The following is a 10871-nucleotide window of genomic DNA, read 5'->3' as shown; positions in this document are numbered from 1 at the left end:
CCTCCAAATTGTAAGAATAAACTGTTTGTTAAGGCCATCCCATTTGTGGTATATTTCTTGTCAGAGCGGCACTAGGTAACCAGAACAGAATCATAGCAGTCTTCATGTATGTTGGGGCTCCCTTCACAAATTTGTTTCTCACTGTTATGGTCGTCTGGGCACTCCATGTGTAAATCTGTGGATTTAACCTGATAAATCTGACATGCCAGTTTCTCTAAGCCAAGGAATGTCTGGTATTTCAACTTGATTTAATGTTGTTGTTAGGTGCCGTTGATTCAGCTCAGACTCATAGCAACCCTGTATACAACAGAAAGAAACACTGCCCGATCCTAAGCCAGCCTCACAGTATAGCTATACCAGGCCCATCATTGTAGCCAATGTGTCAGTCCATCTCATTGAGGGCCTTCTTCTTTATCGTTGATGCTCCACTTTACCAAGCATGATAACCACCTCCAGGGAATGGTCCCTTCTGACAGTATGACCAAAGTAGGTCAGACAAAGTCTGGCCATTCTTGCCTCCAGGGAGCATTCTGGCTGCACGTCTTCCAGGACAGATTAGTTCACTCTTTTGACATTCCAGGGTACTTTCGGTGTCCTTCGCCAACACCACAATTCAAAAGCATCAACTCTTCTTTAGTGTTCCTTGTTCATTGTCCAGCTCTCACATGCATCTGAGATGATTGAAAATACCATGGCTTGGGTTAGGTGCACCTTAGTCTTCAAAGAGACATTTTTGCTCTTCAGGACTTTAAAGAGGTCTTTTGCAGCACATTTGCCCAGTGCAATACGTCGTCTGATGTCTTGACTGCTGCTTCCATTGGTGTTGATTGTGGAACCAAGTAATAAGAAATCTTTGACAATTTCATTTTTCTCTCCATTTATCATGATGTTGCTTGTTGGTCTAGTTGTGAGGATTTTTGTTTTCTTTATATTGAGGTATAATCCATACTGCAGACTGTCTTTAATCCTCATCAGTAAGTGCTTCAAGTCATCCTCACTTTCAGCAAGCAAAGTTGTGTCATCTGCATATTGTAGGTTGTTAATGAGTCTTCCTCCAATCCTGATGCCACACTCTTCTTCATATAGTCCAGCTTCTTGGATTATTTGTTTAGCATACAGATTGAATAAGTATGGTGAAAGGATACAACCCTGACACACTCCCTTCCTGATTTTAAACCATGCAGTATTTCCTTGTTCTGTTTGAATGACAGCCTCCTCGTCTATATACAGGTTCCTCATGAGCACAATTAAGTGTTCTGAAATTCCCATTCTTCTCAATGTTATCCCATAATTTGTTATGATCCACACAATCGAATGCTTTTGCATAGTCAATAAAACACAAGTAGACATCTTTCTGGTATTCTTTGCTTTCAGCCAAGATCCATCTGACATCAGCAATGATCTCTCTCATCCTCTTCTGAATCCAGCTTGCATTTCTGAAAGTTCTCTTGTCAGTATACTGTCTTTAAATTACCTTCAACAAGATTTTACTTCGTGTGATATTAATGATATTGTTCAGTAATTCTCACATTCTGTGGGATCACCTTTCTTTGGAACGGGTACAAATATGGATCTCTTCCAGTCAGTTGGCCGGGTAGCTGTCCTCCAAATTTCTTGCCATAGCCAACTGAGTGCCTCCAGTGGGGCATCCATTGGCTGAAACATCTCAATGGGTATTCTGTCAATTCCTGGAGCCTTGTTTTTTGCCAATTCCTTCAATGCAGCTTCAACTTCTTCCTTGATTCTTGATCATATGCCACCTCCTGAAATGGATGAACATTGACCAGTTATTTTTGGTATAGTGCCTCTGTGTATTCCTTCCATCTTCTTTTGATGTTTCCTGCATCATTCAATATATTGCCAGTAGAATCTTTCAATATTGCAACTTGAGGCTTAAATTTTTTCTTCAGTTCTATCAGCTTGAGAAATGCCAAGCATGTTCTTCGCTTTTGGTTTTCTAACTTGAAGTCTTTGCATGTTTCATTATAATAATTGGTTTTGTCTGCTCAAGCTGCTCTTTGAAATCTTCTGTTCAGCTCTTTTATCTTGTCAATTCTTCCATTTGCTTTAGCTACTCTCCATGCAAGGGCAAGTTTCAGAGTCTCCTCTGACATCCATTTTGGTCTTTTCTTCCTTTCTTGTCTTTTCAGTGACATTTTGCTTTCTTCATGGATGATGTTCTTGATGTCATCCCAGAATTCCTCTGGTTTTTGGTCATTGGTGTTCAGTGCATCAAATCTGTTTTTTAGATGGTCTCTAAATTCAGGAGGGATGTAATCAAGGTCATATTTTGGCTCTCATGGACTTATTTTAATTTTCTTCAGCTTCAAGTTGAATTTGCATATGAGCAATGGATGGCCAGTTCCACAGTCAGCTCCTGTCCTTGTTTTGGCTGAAGATACTGAGCTTTTCCATAGCCTCTTTTCACAGATGTAGTTAATCTGATTCCTGCGTTCTGTCACTGATCTTGCAAAATTCTGTCATGAGATCTCTCATGAGATCTCCAGCATTATTCCTATAACCACGGCCATATTTTCCAACTACTGGTGATTCTTCTTTGTTTCCAACTTTTAGTGTAGGCCACCACATAATCCATTCAGTGAATCAACCAAATATACTATTATATCCTTCCCTGACCTCTCATGCTGAAACATTGAATAAAGATCTGCTTATTGGGCCCATATCAATAAACTCAGACTGATCCAACTTTATACTCCTTGTACCTTGCACTATTATCCCACACCCTTAATAGACATTCCCACACACAGTCTTCAGGTTTCTGTTTGTTCATATTGTAAAAATCAAGCAGTTTTTTTTTTGTTTGTTTGTTTTTTTAGTGTAGTGAAACTCTTCCTGAGTCATACTTTACTTCACCTTTTGGGGCTCCCTGGGGCTTAAATCTAGTTATAGTCTAGATGCAAAAATGAGTGCTAAGTGATTCCTGGGTACATTCAGTAATATCTTATAAGGCATCTGCCTCAGACAGAACCCCCAGACAATGGTCCACATGCTGCTTTACACAATATCTCAAAGACTCATTGGGTACAGCTGGGTTAATCTCATCAAATGAGGGTAAGGGGTCTTGTTCTGCTGACAGGAGTGACTCCATGGAATTCAGGGGCTCAGTGTTCCCCAGCCTCCCGATAATCTGCCCATATGTTCCCATCTCAAGTTTCAGGATCTCATTTCTTCCCAATCAGTGCCCTCATTTTAACTTTAGACACCATGGTTGGGAATTCAATTGATGATTTTGTTCAGCCGTTCTACAGTAAGACTCTTGGTTTGGTTTTCAACAATATCAGCTCTGTTACTACAAGAAATCTTGTTTTCAGGGCACAAGTGGCAACTTTCAGGCCTTGTATATGACACTTGAGCTGTGACCCTTTGAGTGCATCTTTCTCTTTTAGCACTTTGTCTAGCAAAAGTAGGACCAACCAACTAGCTTCCTTATACTTCTCATTCTAACAAAATTATAGAAAAGTATCAAGTATGTAATCATCCAGAGCCTTGTCTCTCACAAATATTTGATCCAATCATGGTGATATTTTACATATTTCTGTGGCCACTTCACCCATGGATTAGCCATGCCTGCTTTACTACTGGAAGCAAAATCATCCATGCCTTTAAGACTAGCCTGAGAACCAATTCAGAAAACTCATCCTTTTGATTTTGTTCCTGTAGAACAGCTGTCAATACCAAATGTCTTAGGCTGGGTTCTCTAGAGGAGCAAAACTACTGAAGCATGTAATTATATATACAGAGAGAGAGATTTCAAGGAAATGGTTCATGCAGTTGTAGAGACTGGCAAGTCCCAAATCCACAGGTCAGGTGTCAGGCTGGTGGATTCTCCTGACTCACTTGATTACAGGAGTAGACAAAATCAGTAAATCATGTGGCAGACTGGTGGCTCACATCCCAAGAACTAGAGATCAGATGATGAGGAGTTGAATGCAGGATCAAGAGAGAGAAATCTTTGCCAGAACATCCATATATATTGGAAATTCTCCTTATATCAGATCACAAAATGGAGGATAATTACATAATACTTAGAATCATGGCCTAGCTAAGTTGACACGTAACATCAACTGTGACACCTACCAAAAGTAGATTACACATACATAGACACAACATACACAAACACACACACCCTGTGCTCAGTCCTCTAGCTCCATCTGGATATATTCTTGACTATTATCATAACCTTCCTCCTTAGGAGTGACTGTGGGATGGAAAAGAAGCAGATTCAATGGTTGTATCTTGGGTTCACCATTCCTGAATTAGGTGTTCTAATGGGAATAGAGCCAGGAGTGAGGACTCCTTTACTGTAACCTGCCCTCCTTCCTACCCCACATAGCCCTAGCCATGAATAGTGTCCATGTGACTCTTGGGGACCATTTCCCAGGTTTTCTCTTTAAAAAAAAAAAACTATTAGCTCAGACTCCTGGCTGCTGCAGCCGTACGGAATTCTGCTGAAAGGGATGTGGCATTTTTATGTTTCTAACTTTATCTTATCCAGGCTAGATGCAGGAGTCCAGCTGAGGGTGGTGAGGTAGCAGTCTGTGTGCCTGCAGAGGTGGCCTCACTTTGGTTTGGGAGGCCCTTGCCCACCTCCAGAGCTGTCCTGGCCCCACATGTCCCTTGCCAACCTTGTGGTGGTTGCCTTGCATGCATCTCTGTCTCTCTCACTCCCTCATCCCATGGCTTCTGTCAGTGCCTGTGTTTCTCTTTGTGACTCTTCCCTGCTGTATGTCTCTCCCTTCCCCTGGTGAAAAGCAGACTCTTAAAAATGCCTCTTTTTACACTCCTTGATCTGCTTCTGTCAGTACCACCCCCACTCCCCAGCCTCAGCAAGTAGGACAGTTGAGGGAGGGGAGGCTAGAGGGAGCTGTCATTGTTGATAATGGGGTCCCAACTCAGTTTGGTTGTTTGTTTGTTGGCTACATGTGTCCTTCTGTGCCAACCACTTTGTGGCAGGTGAAAGGGGGGGGGGGGCAACAAGGGAGTCATTGGAAACACCCTATAGCTGCCCTTTGCTGCTTTCCAGTTCGTAAGACATTTTTTTCATGTTTATTTTGCTTCTTAAATAATTTTGTGAGGCTGGCAGGATATCTTTTAAAGTAAAAATGGTGGGTCTTTTAGGATATTATAAAAGCAATGTGCAGTTGCCAGAAGGACAAATTGTGTTAGTCCATTATCATAAAAAGTCAAGGGAAGGTTTATATATGGAAGGAAATTTTCTTTTTTGGTTACCAGGGGTGGGAGGGGAGGGAACACTGCTAGATAGGTAGAGACAAGTATTGATTTGGGTGAAGGGAAGGGCAGTGTACCAAATGTGAGTGATCAACACGGTGGCTTTGAGGAAGACGAAGACATAGAGAGGTGCATGGGAGGTACAGACAACAAAGATAAACCGTTTTGCACATACAGTACTGTGTTGTTAGTGATGGCAAACATTGATCTACAGGTAGATAGATGGGTGGACAGGTTGAACGATTAAGTATGTCTATGCAGGAGAGAGCATGCCCATGACCATGTACAGGGTTGGCAGACAATATTTCTATTTGTATGTTCTGTAAGAATTTCCAGGTATATAGTATTGCTGGCAAGGGACAAGGTTGTAGTCACTGCTTGGCCACTGCCACCTATCTGGAGGGAGCGAGTAGTTGGACATGTGGGCTCGGAACCATGGTCACAGGGGACATCAATCTCAATTGGCATAACCTACTACACAAAAACATTGTTCCACATCCTACTTTGGTGAGTAGTGACTAGGATCTTAAAAGCTTGCAAGTGGCCATTTACATGCTATGATGGGTGTCTCCTCATCCAGAGCAAAGAAGAATGAAGAAAACCAAAGACACATGGAAACAGTTAGTCCAAGCGACTGGTACAACATGCGATCCTCAACCTATACAACTATGAGACCAGAAGAACCAGATAGTGCCCGGCTATCACTGTCAACCACTCAGAAGGGGATCTATGTAGGAGATCCTGGATAGAATGGGAGAACAATGTGGAACAAAACTCAAAATCATGAGGGAAAAAAGGGGGGGGAGGGGCCAGGTTTACTGGTCTGATAGAGCCTGATGGAACCACTGAGACTATGCCCCCTAGCTGCCCTTCAGGTCTGGAATTGAACCTACTCCCATGGCTTCCAGCCAAATGAAAGACAGGCATATGAGCTGAAGATTTACATTAAGTAGATACACTTCTTGGAAAGACCAATCATGGGAGAATAGAAGGGCTGTGTATGCACAGGGAGACAGCTCAGCAGACAGGAGTGCATGGGAAGGAAGGACATAGGGAAGTGGTAACTATAGGGAAGAAGTGAGAGGGGAACTGTTGCATTGTGGGAAATTGCAGTCAATGTCATGAGACAAAGTTTATGTGAGCTTCTATATGGAAAGTGAATTTTCTTTGTAAACTTTCACCCAAATCACAATAAAAATTGAAAGAGGAAAAAAAAAAAAAAAAGCAACATGCAATTGCTGGAGAAAACAGAAAATACAGGTGATCAAAAAATAAGAAAGAAATTATTTTTTCAGCATAGAGTATCTGTTATTTCAGGCCCTCATCTCAGCACTCAGGATAGGGCAATCAACAAAATAGGAAAAAGCAATCATAATAATGGTTCAGATCCAAGGAATTGTAGGGAGCAAATGACGGTGAGAGTGGTTACCCTTGCCTGGAATGAGTTCACAGTGATGAGGCTGATCTACTTCTGAAAATTAGCCAATGAAAACCCTATGGATCACAACAGAATATTGTCCGATAATAGTGCTGGAGGATGAGTCCCCCAAGTTGGAAGACATTCAGAATGCAACAACAGACTCAAACATACGAACAACGATCATGAAGATGGTGCAGGTCTGTGCATCATTTCATTCTATTGTGCATTGGGTTGCCGTGAGTCACAGCTTACTCCATAGGAGCTAATAACAGCAGCAGCAGCAGCAGCTCACTTCTTGTACTACTTTCAAACTCAAGACTCTGTCCCAGCACATAGCTTGGGTTGGGTAGGTCCCATCTGGGGACATGATAAAGGCCTTTGGGACTTGGTGCTTGGTAGAGAACCCTTGCTGCCTCTTTGCTGTTGTGTGAACTGGCAGGATGGGCAGGAGAAAGAGGCAGACTTCAGGAGAGGGCAAAAGTGGGGAGTATTTTTCCCCTGAGCACATTTTCTAAGTGGCACTTTTTCACCAGTTTATTGAATTGACATTGGAGGAAGCAGAGAGCAGGACCATGACCTGTAGAGAAGGTAGTCCCAGTAAGGGGCATGTTTCATGAGTTCACTCACCCTCCCACACCCCTTCCCTCAACCCTAGTACTTGTCTCTGCCTCTGCTCCTGGCAGCTTAGGAAAACCAATGACTTTGGGGTTGTAGAAGCCATTCATACAGTAAGTACAGGTGGCCCAAGGACACCCCATTAACTTGGTTTCCTTTAGTGAAATATAAGGGAGCTTGTAGCCTATACAGTGACTTTGTGTGAATTAGAAGGTGGCATCCCTTTGATGGTGAGTTCAGCCCCACCTAGATGCCCCTATGGAGCACACCCTGCATGCTGTACTCATCAGACTCAGTGAGAGGGGGCAGAGGCTCAGAAGTCTTTTCAGCTGAGACAGATCAATAGCCTCACCCCCTCTGTCATTCATCTCCTTGGCCCATCCATCCCAGATCACCTGAGATAGGGAAACTATGAGCCACAATGACTTTGGCCTCTGAGCCAGGTGTTTGCCCTCCCAGCTGTCCAGCCTTTATCTCTTCAGCTACCTCTTTCTCCCAAATCAAGGAGAAAACATAATGGACATCTTTCTCTTGAACATTGTGGCTCAACATTTCCACTTCTCAAAAGACCTCAGACAGAGACTTTAATACACAACTTTCAATGAAAGACAGAACAACTGGAAAGAAACTGAACAAAGGTGTTTTGTTGTTTTGTTGTTATATGCTGTGGAGTCGACCCCAACTCATAGCGACCTCTCTTGGGTTTCTGAGGCAGTATCACTACGGAAGTAGATTGCCCAACCTTCCTTCTGAGGAGTGGCTGGTGGGTTTGAACCACCAGCCTTCTGGTTAGCAGTCAAGTGCTTAGGCACTATGCTACCAGAGCTCCTTAAAAACATCGTAAGTGACTGGATGGGACTCTTAGAGGGCTAAGTCAAGAAAGAGACAGCCCAGCTATTTGGCAGTCTTGAACCGACAGCATTGTGTGTGCCAGGTGACTGCCTGAGGCCTGAGACTAATCCCTAGGGCCCAACAAAGATGTAGAAGAGCTAAACAATACAGTCCACCAACTTGACCTTATAGACATCTACAGAGCACTTCACCCCACAACAGCGCAATATACATTCTTTTCCAGTGCACATGGAACATTTTCCATGATAGACCATATGTTAGGCCATACAGCAAGCCTCTATAAATTTAAAAACATTGAAGTACTGCAAAGCATCTTCTAAGATCACAGTGCTATCAAATTAGAAATCAACAATAGGAAGACCAATGGAAAAAGAGTAAACATATGGAAACTGAACAACACCCTCCTTAAGAAAGACTGGGTAAGAGAAGAAATAAAAAGTGAAATTGAAAAATTCCTTGAATCAAATGAGAATGAAAACACAACATACCAAAATCTTTGGGAGCCAGCAAAAGCAGTGATCAGAGGTCAAGTTATAGCAATAAATGCACACATCAAAAAAGAAGAAAGAGCCAAAATCAACATCTCCAATGATTAGAAAAAGAACAGCAAAAAAATCCTATAGTTGCCAGAAGAAAGGAAATAATCAAGATTTGAGCAGAAATCAATGAAACAGAAAATAGTAGAAAAAATCAACAAGATCAGAGGTTGGTTTTTTGAAAAGATTAATAAAATTGACAAACTACAGGCAAATTTAACAGAGGGAAAGAATACAAATAACACGAATAACAAAAGAAACGGGGTGATATCACAACAGAACCAACTGAAATAAAAAGGATAATATCAGGATACTATGAAGACCTGTACTCCAACAAATTTGAAAATCTGGAAGAAATGGACAGATTTCTAAAAACACACCATTTACCTAAACTAACACATACTGATGTGGAAAAGTTGAACAGATCCATAACAAAAGAAGAAATTGAACAGGTCATCAAAATATTAACAACTAAAAAAGTCCTGGCCCAGACGGTTTCACCAGAGAATTCTACCAAATATTCAGAGAAGAACTGACACCACTCCTACTCAAACTATTCCAAAATATAGGAAAGGATGGAATCCTCCCTAACTCATTTTATGAAGCAAGCATAACCTTAATATCAAAAAAAGACATCACTCAAAAGGAAAACTGCAGACCAATATCCCTCATGAATATAGATGCAAAGATCTTCAACAAAATCCTAGCCAATAGACTCCAACAATGTATCAAGAAAATTATTCATTATGACCAAGTGAGGTTCATATCAGGTATACAAGGATGGTTCAGCATTAGAAAAATGATCGACGTCCTCCACCACATAAATAAAATAAAGAAAAAGAACCACATGATCCTATCAGTTGATGCAGAAAAGGCAGTTGATAAAATCCAACACCCAATCTTGATCAAAACTCGCAGCAAAATAAGATTAGAAGGGACATTCCTCAACATAATAAAGGGCATCTATGCGAAACCAACAGCCAACATTGTTCTCAATGGAGAGAGACTGAAACTATTGCCCTTGCAAACAGGAACCAGACAAGGATGCCCTCTATCACCACTTCTATTCAGCATTGTATTGGAAGTCCTAGCCAGGGCCATAAGGCAAGAAAGGGAAATCAAAGGCATCCAAATTGGTAAAGAACAAGTCAAACTATCCCTGTTTACTGATGATATGATCCTATACCTAGAAAACCCAAGAGATTCAGTCAAAAATCTACTGGAAGTAATTGAGAGATTTAGCATCATGGCAGGATACAAGATCAACATAAAAAAATCAGTTGGATTTCTTCTACACCAGCAAAGATATTGCTGAAAAAGAAATAAGGAAATCAATACCATTTACAATAGCTACCAAAAAAAACAAAATACCTGGGAATAAATCTTACCAGGGACACAAAAGACCTCTACAAAGAAAGCTATAAAAAACTACTTCAGGAAACCGTAAGAGATCTACATAAATGGAAGAACATACCATGCTTGTGGATAGGAAGACTGAACATTGTGAAAATGTCATTTCTACCCAAAGCAATCTATACATTCAATACAATCCCAATCCAGATCCCATCAACATTCTTTAGGGATATGGAAAAACCAGTCACTAACTTTATATGTAAAGGAAAGAGACCCTGGATAAGCAAAGCACTATTGAAGAAGAAGACCAAATGTAGGAGGTCTCACACTGCTGGATCTCAAAACCTACTGTATAACCACAGTAGTCAAAACTGCCTGGTATTGGTTTAATGACAGATACATAGACCAATGGAATAGAATTGAGAAGCCAGAAATAAATCCATCGACCCATGGTCAGCTGATTTTTGACAAAAGCCAAAATCCATTAAATGGGGAAGAGGATGTTTGTTTAATAAATGTGCTGGCAAAACTGGATATCCATTTGCAGAAAAATGAAACAAGAGCTGTACCTCACACCATACACAAAAACGAACTCCAGATGGATCAACAACTTAAATGTGAAACCTAAAACTATAAAGTTCCTCAAGGGAAAACTAGGGCAAATTTAGAGGCCCTAATATATGGCATAAATAGACTTATCAAGCATAACCCAAAATACACAAACAGCAGAAGAGAAACTAGATGAATGGGATCTTCTAAAAATTAAATTTTTATGTGCTTCCAAAGACTTCTTCAAAAAAGTCAAGAGAGAACCTACAGATTGGGAAAAAATACTCAGCAATGAC

At 41.1% G+C, this 10871-nt stretch overlaps 1 protein-coding gene across 1 annotated transcript in view; it reads left to right on the top strand.

Annotated features, from left to right (window-relative positions):
* The window catches only part of LRRC75A (leucine rich repeat containing 75A), an 81168-nt gene that overhangs the window by 19194 nt on the left and 51103 nt on the right, over positions 1–10871 (top strand). The window lies entirely within an intron of this gene.

This window comes from Orycteropus afer, unplaced genomic scaffold (genome assembly GCF_000298275.1).
Source record: "Orycteropus afer afer isolate SDZICR_OR568_19922 unplaced genomic scaffold, OryAfe1.0 scaffold00139, whole genome shotgun sequence".
NCBI lineage: Eukaryota > Metazoa > Chordata > Mammalia > Tubulidentata > Orycteropodidae > Orycteropus > Orycteropus afer.
The sequence above is the reverse complement of the archived record's forward strand: the minus strand, read 5'-3'. Positions and strand labels throughout refer to the sequence as shown.